The following is a 17,150-nucleotide window of genomic DNA, read 5'->3' as shown; positions in this document are numbered from 1 at the left end:
CTAGGACAGCCTAGCACTGCTTGAGCAGGGCACGGGAGGGGTCTTCTGGTGATGTTGAAGCTGCACTAGCTAAAAAACAAGAGTTCATGGGAGTGCAGGTGATGGAGGGAGAATTGTCCTGACTTGAGAGATGGGGAAATGAAGCCCAGGGACGGGTTTGGAAATGGCCAGCATCACCCCTTGGTCCTGGAGGCTGAGGCTTAGAGCTCGGGAGAGAGGGGTCAGAGGGGAGGTGATGGTGCCAACTCTAGGTGCATCAGTTCAGGCCCTCCAGTGATCAGATGCTAAGATGGAGTTAGTATTATCGGAAGTTTATTGGATGGCAGGGGGACCCTGTGAAAGACAAAGGAGGAAAAGGCAGGACCCAGCAGGGAGAACCTCAGACTGCGACCCAGCACTGACAGAGCCTCTGCTAGCCTGACCCTGAGCTGCAGAGCAAAGGTGACACGTGGACACCTTAGTAACCCTACTCTGCACAGTCAATGTCTGGGGGCCATCTGGGAAGAGCAGGACCCTCACTTCAAATGCCGTGGTGAATCCTGAAAGCGCTACTCCGAGAGGCTGTCAGCTCACTGCATTCCCCACAGCTGAACGGCACGTTCTTTCTTGACAGGAGATCCAAGTGAGGCATGTCTGCGGCTACCACAGAGGGGAAACTGAGGCATGGAAAGTGAAGGCCGGGGGAGAGATCCTGCTCCAGGAGACAGAGGAAGAGGAGCCTAAGGTCCTACCCTTGGGGAATGCCTATTCTGGGCACAGACAGGAATGACTTAAGAGAGCTCCTTTCCTCAGAATCCCAGGGCTCATTATGATCCAGGAGGTAAGCGGTCTGTCATCATGTGGCTTGGCTTCATGGTACAGCAAGTCTGGGAGACTCCAGAGGGGAGGACTCCCCCGCCCATCCCCCATTTACTCTCTAACAGCAGCCACATTTTCTTGGTCAAATGCCTACTGCCGTATCTGTGTGCGCACGTGCGTGTGTGTGTCCGTGGATAAGAGCACTTGAGTGTGTGTGCTGTGTATGGGTGTGAGTCAGGACAGACGCATCTGCTCCCAGCCGGGTCTGAGAGCAGGCTGTGACCAGCGTGTATTGGGAGGAGGCTGAGTTAGGGGCAAGGCTCTGGGTGATTAGTGGCAGAGAGGGAATGAGTCGTAGAGAGGGTGCCCAGGACCCCAGCACCAGGCTGTGTCTCAGAGCCATGATCATTTTAAATCAAATCACCGATCTATCATTTTATATTTAATATATCTCAGTAGGTACCTCTACAGGATAAGCACTCAAAAAAAAAAAAAAACCCACAATACTATTATCACACAATACCATTTTTATGCTAACCACACCTCCCCACCTGCCAAAATTCCTTAACGGCGTTAAATAGTGTCATTATTTAATTTTCTTTCTTTGCCTTATAAATGCTTTTATTTTCTACCACTTGTTTGTTTAAATAAGGCTCACATATTATAATTCAATATAGAGGCTCCCTCATTTCTCTGCCTCTCCTTTCCTCACAAGTTCTCCTTGGAAGAAATTGGACTGGTCCTGTTCACTGGCTTCCCACAGTCGGAGTTTTGGTGATTGCGTTCTGTGGTGTTATTTACTATTTCTCTAAGACTGATTACTTAATTTATTTATTTATTCATTTATTTAATTTTTTTTTTTTGGCTGCATTGGGTCTTCGCTGCTGCACGCAGGTTTTCTCTAGTTGCTGACAGTGGGGACTACTCTTTGTTGCGGTGCGCGGGCTTCTCACTGCAGTGGCTTCTCTTGTTGCAGAGCATAGGCTCTAGGCACGTGGGCTTCAGTCGCTGTGGCACACAGGCTTCAGTAGCTGTGGCTCGCAGGCTCTAGAGCACAGGCTCAGTAGTTGTGGCGCACGGGCCTAGTCGCTCCGCGGCATATGGGATCCTCCCAGACCAGGGCTCGAACCCGTATCCCCTGCATTGGCAGGCGGACTCCCAACCACTGCGCCACCAGGGAAGCCCCAAGACTGATTATTTTAAAACACATCTTAAAACGTAAATGAGGTGATTTGCTCCTTAGTTCAAAGTGCTTACAAATCCTGAGTGAGACCCCCATCACCTCCCCTCTGCTTCTCCCACTCTTGTCTCCAGCCACCCTGGCCTCGCTGCCAGTCCAAGAACTCATTCCTGGCCTACTCTTTTTTCAAAATTGAAATGTAGTTGATTTACAATGTTGTGTTAGTTTCTGGTGTACAGCAAAGTGATTCAGTTACACATATACATATATTCTTTTCCATTACAGGCTATTACAAGATATTGAATGTAGTTCCCTGTACTCTACAGTAGGTTCTTGTAGTTTATCTATGTTATGTATAGTAGTGTGTATATGTTAATCCCAAACTCTTAACTCATCCTCTCCCCACCTTCCCGTTTAGTAACCGTAAGTTTGTTTTCTGATTCCTAGCCCACTCTTGCTCTTGGGTCTTAGGTCCCTCTGCTTGGAATGCTCTTCTTCCAGGTATCACCATAGCTCCTCACCTTTCTCTTGAAGGCTGACTCCCCTACTTCATACTGTAAACTGCTTCCTCCCCTCCGAATCCTGGACTGGGCCCCCTCACCCTGTGTCTACATCTTTTCCCCATTGTGCTTATCACCTCCTAAGGTACAATGTCCTTTACTTATTTGTGAATATACTCTGTTACACATCTTGTCTGTTTCTCTCTGCTAGAATAGAAGTTCCACGAGGGCAGGGATTTCCAGGTGTTTTGTTCCCAAATGTATCTCAAGTCCCTGGAGTGGTGCCTGGCACATGGCCCTCTATTGGTGTTTATTTTATTTTATTATTTATTTATTTATTTATTTATTTTTATTGGTGTTTATTGAATGAACAAATAAGTGAATGAGTCTTCCTAAAACCCATAGCTGATGACACCCTCCCTCTGTCCCAGGATTCTAATGCTGCCCTCTCACAGGCTCTGAGGGAAGCTCTTCCCAGCCCCTCCTTAGTCTGGCCTTGGATACTCTTCCCCACCCCTGCTCAAGCCTTGGGCTCTGCCTTGTAGAACACCAAGCTCTTTCATGCCTCCCTGCCATTGCCTATGCTGTTCCTTCTGTCAGGAATGCCTTCCTCCACATGTGTCTCAGGGGAGACTTTGTCATGCTTCAGGGCTTGAGTCCATGTCAGTCACCCCCTCTGGGAAGACCTGGGATGATAGGCCCAGAGTGGTGATGATTGGATAGCAAGAGAGATGGAGCTCCTCCAGCAAGCCTATCCTGCTTAGACCTATCTTTGACTCTAGGTCAAATCTGATCCTTGATCACTGGCTGATCCCTAATGACCTAAGGCCTCCACCCAGAGTTATACATGATCTTAGACTGATCCCTGACTCTAACCTGACCCCTGACCCTTATCATGGGTCTCTATTAAAACTAACCTTTGATCATGATCATGGGCCTCAATCCAGAATGACCCATGACCCCAGGATCATACCTAACTTCTGAATATGGGCATCAGCCTCGACTGACTTCTGACCCCAATCCACCTTGCCTGTCACAGGGAGTGAGAATGTGTGGCTGGCTCCTGTCAGGAAGTGCGTGAGTCTCCAAGTCCACAGTCGCTAGAGAGAGGCCAAGGCCTCGAGGCTGGGAGTCTCCAGGACACCTGGGGGATGTTCTCACATCTGCCTGTCCTCTTCCCATCCCTCCCTCTGGCTCCCAATCCAGTGGGTGCTGCCCCAGACTGAGGGGAGATACCTCCCTACCTCAGGGAGCCCCACTGTGAGGAAACACAGCCCTGCTCTCCAAGAACCACAGTCTGAGGGGGAGATACAGCCCTCGCTCAGGGAGCCCCACTCTGAGGCGATACAGCCCTGTCCTTGAGCATCCACAGTGAGGAAGAGATACAGCCCTTCCTCAGGGAACAGGAATTTGAGGTGAGACATAACCCTGTCTTCAAGGAGCTGCAGTTAGAGGATAGATACAGCCCTGCCTTCAGGGACCCCCAGTCTGAGGGGAGACACAGACCTGCCTCAGGGAGCTCACTCTGAGGAAACCCAGCCCTGCCCTTGAGAAGTCACAGTGAGGGGGAGACACAGTGCTCCTTCAGGGAACCCAACACTGAGGGGAGACCCAGCCCTGTCCTCAAGAACCTCCAGTCAGAGGGGAGACACAGCCCTAAATCAGGGAGCATGACTCTGAAAAAACACAGCCCTTCCCTCGAAGAGCCCCAGTCTAAGGGGGGAGACACAGCCCTGCCTCACGGAGCCCAGGATTGAGATCAGAAGCAGCCCTGCCTCAGGGAGCCCCTCTGAGGGGAGACACAGCCCTGCCCTCAGGTCTCTTGACTTTGTGACCAGGCACCAGGGGATGGGACTAACTGGCCAGAGCAGCCCACTCTTCTTTTTGCTCAGATCTGGGTAAAAATAGCCTCAACTGCACATGCCTTTCTCTTACTTCCCCTTTATCCTGGATGCCACCCAGGCCCAAGTCACTTGTCAGCTCCTCCTGTCCCTTGGCCTCTTCTTGCCTGGGATGGGACAGGGCCCAGAAAGACGGGGTCAGGGGCCCAGACAAGTTAAACAGTTCTGCTGTAGCCCAAGTGAATCCTGACACCTGTTGCTACTTCTGGGTAGCCACCCTGGATTGGCTGTTGGCTCTCTTGCCTCATGATATGAGATAATTTGCTCCAGATATGAGATAATTTATCCGTCCTTGAGGTCTGTAGACATCTCTGTTGTCTGCCTTGAAAGGGGTGACGAGGCAAGGAGGAAGATCAGCCCCTGCCCTTGGAGCCCTCAGAGTGGTTGAGGAGACCAGAATCTTCTGCAGGGATGAGTTAGGGTGTGAGTGGAGGCCGCAGGCTGGGCTTAGGCTCTCTGAGTGATGCAGCCCAGAGGAGGGGCTCAGTGGAAGCAGTGCTCTGAAAGGGATGGAGCATCAGGGAGGGGAGGTCTGGAACTGGTGGTGGAGGCGGGATTGTGTGTGTGTGTGTGTGTGTGTGTGTGTGTGTGTGTAACCTACAGCTAGGGAGCAAGAAGGGAGTAGAGGGTAGAGGCCTTGCAGGCTAGAGCCAAGGCCACATTTGAGTACAACTGGGCACCACCAGAGGACCAGAAGGGGCCTTGCCCCAGGAAAGTACACAACTGTGTGCATTAAAGAAATGTCCCATCCCTGGTCTCAGAGAAGCATCAGCTCATGGGGAAGCTTGGGCCTGAGGATCCCTTAATCTGCGACCAGAGTACGGTTGGGGTCGTGGCCTCCCCTCCATGTGGAGGGGCTGGATGTGTTTCATCATGGCCAGGGTGCTCTAGCCTGGCACATGCTGGCCACTCAGCTATTGGAGACTCTTCCTTAGTCCTCCTGATGATGTCACGGTGAAAAATATATTCATGTAGAACACGTGCCCTTCTGGTAGCACCCTGTTGATTACTGGGGTGGAAACTACTGCTCCCCTACTCTTGGCCCACATGGTTCAATGGTTGAGTGGGGGTCAGCCTTACTCTGGCTCCAGTAGCAGGTACATGCCTTAGGCCTGACCAGTGAGAGCCTTGCTGATGGTCACATGACTCAAGCTGAGCCAGTGAGCACCAGCCCTGGAACTTTTGCCAGAACTCTGGGAAAAAAGTGTGTTTCTCTGCTAGTAACCCAGGAAAATATAAGCCTGCTGCTGTTGTGGCCATATTGACCTGCCTGAGATTTGAGCCAGGACACAGGAAATCAGCCCCAAGAGATGATGAGAGACATATCTGCTGACATTATTTGAGTCCCTGGATCCAGATGCACCTAAGTCAGATTTTGTTTTTCCTTGAAGCTTTTTTTTTTTTTTTTACTTGGGGTATAGTTGTTTTACAATGTTTTGTTATTTTCTACTGTACAGCAAAGTGAAGTAGAGTTCCCTGTGCTATACAGCAGGTACCTAAAGCTGATTTGCCTGTGGACTTCTTAGTTTCTGAGATACAGCTCCCTTCTTTGCCTAAGCCAGTGTCTGCTGGCCTTGTGTCACATGAAACAGGAAGAGTTCTAATACTGCACCCCTTCTCCCCACCAGAGCCCAAACTGTTCAGGGAGGCCACCTTCAGATCATGTTAAACACCTCCATTGTGAATATACAGAAGCCCAAATCTGACCTCTTTAGGTGAGGCCTATGCTTTAAGCCTTCTGAATGCATCTTCTCCATCAAAATTTACCTGTTCCATGTCCCATCCCCTTGACTTTTCTCCTGCCCAAGAGCTGGCTAATCTGATTGAACAACTAATCACACATGTAGACCTTGGCAAGCATTTGTCTCAAAGAGCCTTTTCAAGAAGGAGAGATTCTAATCTCGAGAATCTTGAGCCCTCTGTGGACAAGGTTTCCAGAGAGGCTTTGGGGACCTGTCTCATTTCACTGGTCAAGCTGGCCCTTGGGAGTCCTTGGTTCTGAGGACTTACCTTCACCTCTGGTTGCCTTCAGTGGGGAGTCCCAGCCATGGGCCATGTGGCAGCATCACCACCAGGTGGCAGTGGTGCCAAGTTCCTGAGGCCTCAGGACACGGCTCAGCCCAGTTTACATGATGTAAATAGAAAGAGGAGGGTGTAAGGAATGGAGCCCTGGCTTTGGAGCCATCCAGATAAAATGGGAATTACTGCTCTGCTACTTAGCGACTCCAGGCCTTGGACAAAGGGCTAGAATTGTGCTTCAGTTTCCTCCCTCAGACTCAAAACTAATTGTGTCACTGCAACAGCTTTTAAACTAAGCCCCACTCTCCCAGAATCTTAACTTCTTGAGAGCTTTTATGTTTCAGTCCTGCTCTAAGATCTTTACATATATTATCTCATTTGGTCCTCAGAAAGATTGTGAAGCACGTGCTATTATCGTCCTTATTTTCCAGATGTGGAAACTGAGGCACAGAGAGGTTCAGGAGCTTGTCCAATGTCACCCAGCAGAGCTGGCATTTGAACACAGGCAGGCTGGCTTCAGAGCCTCTCTTACCTAACCATCATGCTATTCCACGTCTAACCCCAATGTGTGTTACATTCTACTCCAACATTACTGTCATTGGTCACAGCCTGTGGCAGAGACTGAGTGTTGGGAAGATAGTAAAATCAGAAGAAATACAAAGAGATATGCTTCATGATCAGGTCACCCCAAATCCTTGCCAGTTTTCCAGAGTTCATGACCTGGGGACCTAAGACTGTGTTGGGAGAGTCTTCTACAAGACACTGATGTCTTTTGTACCTGGAGGAAACAGCTTCCACCACCCCTGCAAATTCCTTCCAGTCCAGATCAGAGGGTCTCTGTGTCCTGGCTTAGAGTATGTGGGGATCTGTGAGGGAGGCATGACTGGTTCTCTTCTGGGGCCATTACTCCCTTTTGTGCCCATCCTCAATGTCTAAAGCTCATCTCTCTTTTTTTTTTTTTTTTTTTTTTTTTTTTGTGGTACGCGGGCCTCTCACTGTTGTGGCCTCTCCCGTTGCGGAGCACAGGCTCCGGACGCGCAGGCTCAGCGGCCATGGCTCACGGGCCCAGCTGCTCCGCGGCATGTGGGATCTTCCCGGACCGGGGCACGAGCCCGTGTCCCCTGCATTGGCAGGCGGATTCTCAACCACTGCGCCACCAGGGAAGCCCTAAAGCTCATCTCTTAATCCTCCTTCCTGTGTCCTGGTGTGTCCCTGCATTCCCGGCAGGCCAGGGCTGACAAGGAGGGATGGCTGGAAACCCCAAGCATCTTTAGGGCTGGGCTGGCCCTCTCCACAGTCCTGGGAGTGTCGTTGCCCAGTCTGCCCTCAGTCATAGACCTGCAACAGTGGCCTCCTGCTCCGGAATTCCTTAGGTCAAGCCCGTGGAGGTTGAGAGTGCAGGTTCCGGAACTAAACAGCCGGCCTCACACCTCAGTTCTGCCACCTGCCAGCAAGGTGACTCTGGGATACTCATCTAACTTCTTTGTCTATATTGCTTCATCAGGAAAATGGAGATAAAAAACACCTACCTTACGGGGTAGTTGCAAGGGTAGAGGGGCTGACAAAGGAAAGAATAACGCATTTAGAAAGTATTAAGCGTAAAAGTGCACCAACTGGCACAGGGCTTGATCCGTGGGGGGTTTTTTCACAGAGGCACACGTATGGGGTGTGTGTGTGTGTGTGTGTGTGTGTGTGTGTGTGTGTGAAAATCTGGTATGAGTCCCACCATCAATCTGCTCTGGTGCTCTGAGGAAAGGGCTCCCTGCAGGTGGCAGCTGTATTCTCCTCATCTGATTTCTGAAACCTTACCCCAGGCTGGCTCTGGGGTTCCCTGGGTTGCAGACCAAACATCTTCCTTCCCCTGCTGCTGGCCACAGGGTGGCGATGCACCCCAGGCTGCTGTGTCCTGCGGCCCTTCCTTGCCTGTGTCTCCCTCTTCAAGCTCAGAGTGAGGGGGCCTTTTAGATTCTCCCAGTAAGTAGGGCTGCCAGATTTAGCAAGTAAAAATACAGGTCACTCAGTTAAATTTGAATTTCAGGTAAACAATGAGTGATTTTTTAGTCTGTCCCTAGTATTGTGTTTTATCTGCAACCTTAGGCGTGGACCCCATGCCTGTCTGAGGTCCCTGTCCTACCCGCCTGGTCCCTAGGTCGCTAGGAACCCCCCCCCCCGCAGTTTCCATCTAGCGGGTGGTGGAGGAGAAACGCCTTTTCCAGGGAAAGCACCAGTGTCCACCTCCCTTGCTGCCCACATGGCTCCCCAGAGGCTGTCCCTTCCTTGATCCTGGGACCCTCCTCTCCTCTGGGGCAGGGAAAACTAGCTCTGCTATCACAAGTCTTCAAAGTTTCTAGATGATCTGTAAATTTCATGGCAAGTCCTTCCGTTTCTTACAACTCAGAATGACTTTTGACATTTAAAAGCCAAGCCAAGGTTTTGACTTTCTTGTTCTCTCATCCTGCCCCTGTGGGAGGTCTTAGCTATTGGGCCGAGAAAGAACAAGGACACACGAGGAAATGCAACTAATATTTCCACGTGTTCCCCAGCAACACACAGAGGGTCTCAGTGAAATCTCCCCACAGTCTCAGCACTATTCCCATCCCAACCCTGTTCTTTGTTTCCATGGCCACTGGGGTGCTGGTTGTTCCAGGTGTCAGGCTATTAAAGGACAGGTGTACCTGGTCCATTCATATCCTCCTCCCTTGTCATCTGTCAGAAAATACAGCAGTCAACTCTCAGAGCTGCTTCCCAGAGGGGACTGTCATTGTGTCTCTTCTATCAGTCAAATGCATCGCATCAGAGAATCTTAGCCCATCTCTCTGCCATGAGCTCGGGAGGGAGAGAAGACAGAGGAGCCTGCAGAGACTTCTGAAAACTGAGAAGTGCTTTATCACAGCCAAGGACACCCTCCAGTAGATGTTGCCTCAACACCCCCTTGTCATTCAAGCATCGCTGCCGAGTGAGCTGGGAACCCGCACCGCCAGGCTCAGGAGACTGAGGGGACCTGGGCATGACGTCCCCACACGGCACAGTGAGCCTACAAGACAAAGGGAAATGGGAATTTAATTCTGGAAAGAGTTCTTCCTCAGCCATCAGGCTAAAAATGCACTCATTTGTGTAAGACATAGGCCTCAGTCACTGAAGAAAGTGAATGTGTGATGAAGGGAAGCGTCCTACACTTGGCAGACTTGCTGAGAATTCACACTTCCTGCGTCAAAGTCACTGACATTTCAGAAGAGCCAAATTTAATCAAGGCGTTTTGAAAGATCCAAACTGAATCAGAGAGACATGAGGCCGTATTATCAGCATGAATCTTGGTGACTACTTGGAACTGTGTTTGCTTGTTGGGAAGTATAGCTTTCTCTGAAAGTGATGGGAAAATAGATTTTGTAAGAGGGCCTGTTTTTTTTTTGGGGGGTATAATTGTTTTACAATGTTGTGTTAGTTTCTACTGTACAGCGAAGTGGAGTTCCCTGTGCTATAGAGCAGGTTATTATTAGTTATCTATTTTATACATATTAGTGTATATATGTCAATCCCCATCTCCCAATTCATCCTACCACCACCCCTGCTGCTTCCCCCCCTTGGTGTCCATACATTTGTTCTCTACATCTGTGTCTCTATTTCCGGAGGGCTTGTTTTAAGTCAGGTCATTAGCATCAAATATGGAAAGAATAGTTATGCCTGAGATGCCAAGTTTGCCCCAAGATGCAGCTTGGAGTGTCTTGGGAATACCATGCACAGGAGTTTTGCAAACTTGAGGATTGTAGCCTTGAGGGTTATGGGTTCAAGGGAAACCTCATTTAAAGGCTGAAATGCAAAATCTGAAAGTGAGCTGCTCTGAGAAGGCCTGGAGGCCTTTGTCTGTCCCTGTCTGATATTTGCCACATCTGTCTGTCTGTGTAGTATTTCTCCCCCTTCTAGAATGTAAGCTCCACCAGACCAGGAGTTAAAAAAAAAGAAATATATATATATATATATATATTTTTTTTTTTTTTGCGGTACGCGGGCCTCTCACTGTTGTGTCCTCTCCTGTTGTGGAGCACAGGCTCCGGACACGCAGGCTCAGCGGCCATGGCTCACGGGCCCAGCCGCTCCACGGCATGTGGGATCCTCCCAGACCGGGGCACGAACCCATGTCCCCTGCATCGGCAGGTGGACTCTCAACCACAGCACCACCAGGGAAGCCCTTTAAATATAATTTTTAGAATCAGAAAAAGAATGAATATATGTGTAACTGAATCACTTTACTGTATACCTGAAACTAACACAACATTGTAAACCAACTATATGCAAATAAAATTTTAAAATAATAATAAAAATAAAATATAACATAATTTTTTTAAGTTTGCAGTTATTACAAAATATTGGCTGTATTCCCCATGTTGTAGCCTATCTTACACCCAAATGTTTGTACCTCCCACTCCTTCACCCCTGTATTGTCTCTCCCCTCTTCTCTCTCCACACTGGTAAACACTAGTTTATTCTCTGTAACAGTGAGTCTGCCTCTTTTTTGTATATGCACTAGCTTGTTGTACTTTTAAAAAAATATTTATTTATTTGGTTGTGTTAGGTTTTAGTTGCAGCACACAGGATCTTCGTTGTGGCATGCGAACTCTTAGCTGTGGCATGTGGGATCTAGTTCTCTGACCAGGGATCGAACCCGGACCCCCTGCATTGGGAGCATGCAGTCTTAGCCACTGGACCACCAGGGAAGTCCCATGTTGTACGTTTTAGATTTTACATATAAGTGATATCATACAGTATTTGTCTTTCTCTGTCTGACTTATTTCACTTAGTATAATGCCCTCCAAGTCCACCCATGTTGCTGCAAATGGAAAAATTTCATTCTTTTTGTTTGGCTGAATAGTATTCCATTGTAGAATTTTTTTTTCCTGATTTGTTCATTGCCATATCCCCAGTGCTGTAAACATTGTCAGGTACAGCGTAGCCTTTGGAATGTATTCACTCAGTGAATGAATGAATGAATGAGTGAATGAATGAATGAAAAGACCTCTGAGGCCAAGCACGTCACATCCTTTAATACTATTATTAATATTACTGTTAGCATCCACTTATTATGTGCTCTATCCTGTGTTCTTACAGCATGTTTAGCAGCTCATACACCTGATCTTACTCAGTCTTACTCAGTCCTCACAATAAGCCTGTATAGTAGGTATTTAAGTCCCTACTTTACAGGTAAGGAAACAGAGGCTTCGAGAGATTTCCACATGGCCAGTAAGTGATGGAGCTGGTATCAGCACAGGCCTGTTTGGCTCAAAGACTGAGGTACCCCACTGCTCTCTCTCTTTTAAAATAACAGCTTTATAGAGATATAATTCAATAAGACTCAACAGGGCCCACATCTGGTCCACAGGACACACACACACACACACACACACACACCCTTGATTTCCCAGGCAGGAGTACTACTCTAGGCCATGTTGCTCCCCAGCTCAGAGAACCCAAAAGCCTTCTGGATATTCCCACTGAAGTCCTCTCTCTAGACCAAAAGCAATGGAGGTAGCATTCCATCTAAACTCTTGAAGTCCCAACACGGTTTTCTCCAAAGAATTCCTCCTCAAATCATATCTCTTTCCATACTTTCATCTTGCTTGACATCCTTGATCTAGCTGAGGGTTCCCACTTAGTTGGTAAGTTTGTGTATGGCAAGGCTGTGTCTCAGATTGACTTGGCTATCTTGTGGTTAACATAGTGAAGCATCTTCTGAAACTGAGGCCAGAGGAGCCCCATTTTAACATCCTTCTGAATGGGCACCAAGATCATACAGCTACTCAGGGTTTCCTTTCCCTTTGTCCTCCTGCCTGGATATTGGGAGCTTCATGGTTCATAGAGTCGAGTTCCATTAGAGTAGAGTAGAATCAGAAATCGCAAGATGCTGTTTTCCATGAATGTATGGAGAGATGTTACTTTCAAGTCCTGTTAACATTTATGTCTTCCCAGAGCTACCCGGGGAGTGTCCAGAGATGCTCAGATGATGATTACCTCCACCTGACTTCCTTCTTCCTCTTCTTTCAACTTATTTATTAAAAATACTTCACACATTGAAGGTAAGCCCCAGAGAACTGGAGTTGGTGGCAACATGGAGGAAGGTAGATGAGTTGCATACATCTCTGGGATCATGAATCTTGGGTGGAACTGAGGTTTTTACTCAGAGATTTTATCTGTTTATCCCCAAGAATCACTAACATCCATCAGATTTCTAGGAAGCCTGTATTTAAATTCACAAAAGCAGGTCTTCTATCTCTTTCTACCCAGGAGCTGTACGGAGGAAAATATGAGTGAGGATTTGGAATAGATATTTCAAAGACTTGCAGTCCCTGATGAGATATATTTCCAAATAGTTCTCTAGTTCTCCAAAGCTTTTATGACTTCTTTTACACACACACACACACACACACACACACACACACACACACACACACACACAAATTCAGGCATTTGATGTTTCTGAAACCCAGCCCGAGGCAGAACCTTAAACACATCTCAAGTTGTGATCACAGAAGCGACAGGCTCCCACTGGGGTTGAGGTTCTGTAGGGCATTTCATTATAAATTTATCAAAGCCACAGGAGCCAGATCTTTATAAATAATTCTGGCATCCTTCATTGCTCCTTTTTTTTGCCATCAGCCCGTGGGGGGCAATTAGTTTTCATAGAAAAGAGAAGCTTCTCATTTACACCGTTGCATTCACAGCACTTTTGTTTTTATGAACGCTTCATTTCCGCAGCCTCCAGATGAATTTTTGCAATGTTGGAAATTTCTTATTTATGAAAACCCTGTAAAACTATTATGTTTCAGTTGAACTTAAGGTTTTTCTATCCATTTGGGGGGTCATGTTCTGACAAACTGTGGCCCCTCTGTTTGCTGGACACTAATGGAAGGGGAAGTAAAGCCCACGCAGACATGTCTCTGGAGATGAGCTGGAGAAATTCACAGAGTTGAAAACAGACAGAGTTCAGTGGGAAGAATTCTGACACAGAGGCCATGCATGGAAAGCAGATAAAGGAAAGGGGGAGGATACCAAGAAGGCTGGTTAGGTTTTGAAGGATGTATGGAAGTCAGACATGCCAAGAAAGAAGGAAGGGTTTTCCAGGCATAGGGAACAGCATGTGTGAAGGCACGGAGGTCTGAGACAAAGAAGACCTTGCCCACGTCTTGTGGATTCTCGGGAGGCAGCAAGAACTCAGAAGGAGGAAGTTTATGCAGTGTGTTTGGGCAAAATGGGCTTGATCTCTGGTGTGTTTGAGAGTAGTACTATATGACTCCCGATGAGTCAGCTATTTAGAAAATAGCTAAAATTAAAAGCTTAAAATATGTTTTTGCCAACAGTAGAATCATATTAATAAAATCAAAATTTAAAAAGAAGAAAAGGAGACTGATTTTGAGGAAAACAAAAATCAAAACTGCCAGGAGTAAAAGTAACCAAGGGACTGCTCTGGTGGTCCACTGGTTCACCTTCCAGTGCAGGTGGTGTGGGTTCGATCCCTGGATGGGGAACTAGGATCCCACATGCCTCACAGCCAAAAAAAAAACAAAAAAAACAAAAAAACCACCAAAACATAAAACAGAAGCAGTATTGTAACAAATTCAATAAAGACTTAAAAACGGTCCACATCAAAAAAATCTTAAAAAAGAGGTAGCCAAAAGAATAATTTCTTGATTAGACTTGGAAATGGTAACATGTATGTAGTATATAATACATATATTTATAAAATAGCTACATATAGGCATATATATATTATATATATAAAATGCATACATGTATATTATATATATAATATATATGGGAATATATAATGTGCATATGGTATGTATATATAGTAGTCTGTGTTTTAAAAGATTTAAATTACACACAGTGCAATTTTTAAATCTTAAGCTTGATGAATTATTTTGTATTGAAGTATGGTTGATTTACAGTGTTGTGTTAGTTTCCGGTGTACAGAAAACTGATTCAGTTACACATATACATATATATCTATAATTTTTCAGATTCTTTTCCATTATAGGTTAATGGAAGATATTGAATATAGTTCCCTGTGCTATACAGTAGGTCCTTGTTGTTTATCTATTTTATATATAGTGGTGAATACATCCGTTTTTATAGATGGGGAACCGGAGACTTGGATGCAGCATGAGTTAATAAATTGGAGGAGCCAAATTTTATCTCAGGTCTGCCTGGCTTTATTGCATTTTATTGCATTGCCCTTGTTCAGAGGGCTGAAGAGAATTCACCTAAATCTGGGATCTGGCTGACTGAAGCCTCTTCCCACTCTGGCTTGCTAGAAATCAACATTCTGTAATCTGCAAAAAAATGACATGTGTATCGTTGAGGCCTAAGAATGATCTTGCTTAAAGCTGCATTTAATGACAATTATAGCATTGAACCATTTGATTTCAGAATACTTGTGTTGTTAAGTCTTGAGTTCCAAAATATGGACCTCAGGTTAGGCTGCTTTAATCAGATTTACACAATTCACCTATTGCAATATGATATCACAATTTGCAATTCTGTGGTACATGATAAATATCACTGGTACGTGTAAGTGAAGGAAACTTGTATCGGAAAGGGTTTATTTATACAGGAGTCTGGGATAAGCAGAGGATTAGCTGTAGGGATGAAGAGATTTACTGAAACTGAAAGGCCAAAACAAGTCATAAAGAACACTTGTATAGTGACATTATTTGTTTAACTGGTAGCTGCATGAAGGGCCACCAGGCTATCCAATGAGTTAATGAAGATTATCCATCTGAGCACTTTCTGTTGCATGTGGCTCAAACTGCTTTAAGCATGGATTTATGGTTTTATTTACTAAACCATCCAAAGATAGATCCAACAGGACTTCAAGGCTCAAATGTCGGGTTCAGGACCTGGTTTCTCTCGTAATTTCTGGGCTCTGCTTACTTTGCGTTGAGTTCATGAGCACAAAGACTCTCCCCTGTGATCCCAAGATGGCAACTGGCAGCTTCTCGCTGCTGTGGCTACAGCCTTCCTGTTCCACATCAATAGGAAAGAGTAAAGGGCCTTCCTTTAATTTTCCCTGAGACTTTCTGGTCCTGAATGGGTTCGTGTCTATTCCTTGACCAGTCACTGTAGCCAGTAGTATGGGATGCACTGCGTGGCTCAGCCCCAGGTCACATGCTCCAACCTTGAGTACAGGCACTGGAAGTAGGCGGACCCCGAAAGAAATAAATGTGGCATTATCAGAAGTGCTAATGAATGGTGGGAAGCAAACCGGCAGAATTCCATTTTGGTCTGCTCCAGGACACCCTAAGATGGATTCAAGGAAGTGAGTCAGGGGTCTGTGGATTCCCTGAAGTTGTCGGTACTTTGTGTAGGTAGTTTGTGTTTATGTCCATTTTTAAAAAATGTATTTATTTTAATTTATTTTTGTCTGCATTGGGTCTTTGTTGCTGTGCGCATGCTTTCTCTAATTGTGGCGAACAGGGGCTACTCTTCGATGCTGTGTGCAGGCATCTCTTTGTGGTGGCTTCTCTTGTTCCGGAGCACGGGCTCTAGGCACGGGGGCTTCAGTAGTTCTGGCTCACGGGCTCTAGAGTGCAGATTCAGTAGTTGTGGCGCATGGGCTTAGTTGCTCCGCGGCATGTGGGATCTTCCCGGACCAGGGCTTGAACCCATGTCCCCTGCATTGGCAGGTGGATTCTTAACCACTGCACCAGCAGGGAAGCCCTATGCCCATTTTTTAGAGAGAGGGTGCATAGCTTTGATTAGATTATCAAAGGCCAACCCAAAGAATTGCCTCTGCTAAAATAACGGTGAATACTGAACCAGACTGAGCTGCTTTTTAAAACTGAGTCTTCGTGTTTATACTGTCTTCTTGAATGCTTTCAGTGTAAGATGTAGAATCTGCTTTCCAGCTGCCTTTTATCAAATGATGTTGAACCCATCGGGATTACCAGAGATAGTAAATATTGATTAAAATTTAGTTTATAGGGCTTCGCTGGTGTCCCAGTGGTTAAGAGTCTGCCTGCCAGTGCGGGAGACATGGGTTCAAGCCCTGGTCCGGGAAGATCCCGCATGCCACGGAGCAACTAAGCCCGTGCGCCACAACTACTGAATCTGCACTTTAGAGACCGCGAGCCACAAATACTGAAGCCCCTGTGCCTGGAGACTGTGCTCCGCAACAAGAGAAGCCACCCCAGTGAGAAGCCCGCACACTGCAACGAAGAGTAGCCCCCACTTGCCGCAACTAGAGAAAGCCACGTGCACAGCAACGAGGACCCAACACAGTCAAAAATAAATAAATAAATTTATTTTTAAAAATTTACTTTATATCATTCCTTCAGGTTCCAGATGTTGTAGACCCCTTTTCCCTCCCAAGAAAGTCCTGTTTCTGGGGCCACAACAGAGGCTGCCCCAAAGCTCTGTCACAGAGGTTGAGCCCATAGCCCTGCTGGGACCCAGCCACCACACACTCTCCTCAGACCCTGCCTCAGCAGCCCCTGTTTGCCCAACGATGAAGAGCTGCTCATTCTGGGTGAGGAAAAGGCCCTTTGGGAATTATTTCCCTATCATGATTCCAAGGCTTCATGCAGGCTGATATTTTCCTGCTAATCCCAGGCCATGTGCATTGTTGACACCAGATAATGTTAGGCTTCTGGCTGATACAGTGGTGGATGAGCAAACACTGGGCGGCTGGTAGAATCCCCGACTTCCTGAGTGTCTGCGATCGTGGATTCATTGAAGTTTAAATATATAGAGACCTACCCCGCC

The sequence above is a fragment of the Kogia breviceps genome, chromosome 10 (assembly GCF_026419965.1).
Source record: "Kogia breviceps isolate mKogBre1 chromosome 10, mKogBre1 haplotype 1, whole genome shotgun sequence".
NCBI classification, from domain to species: domain Eukaryota; kingdom Metazoa; phylum Chordata; class Mammalia; order Artiodactyla; family Physeteridae; genus Kogia; species Kogia breviceps.
This window is presented reverse-complemented; position numbering follows the sequence as displayed.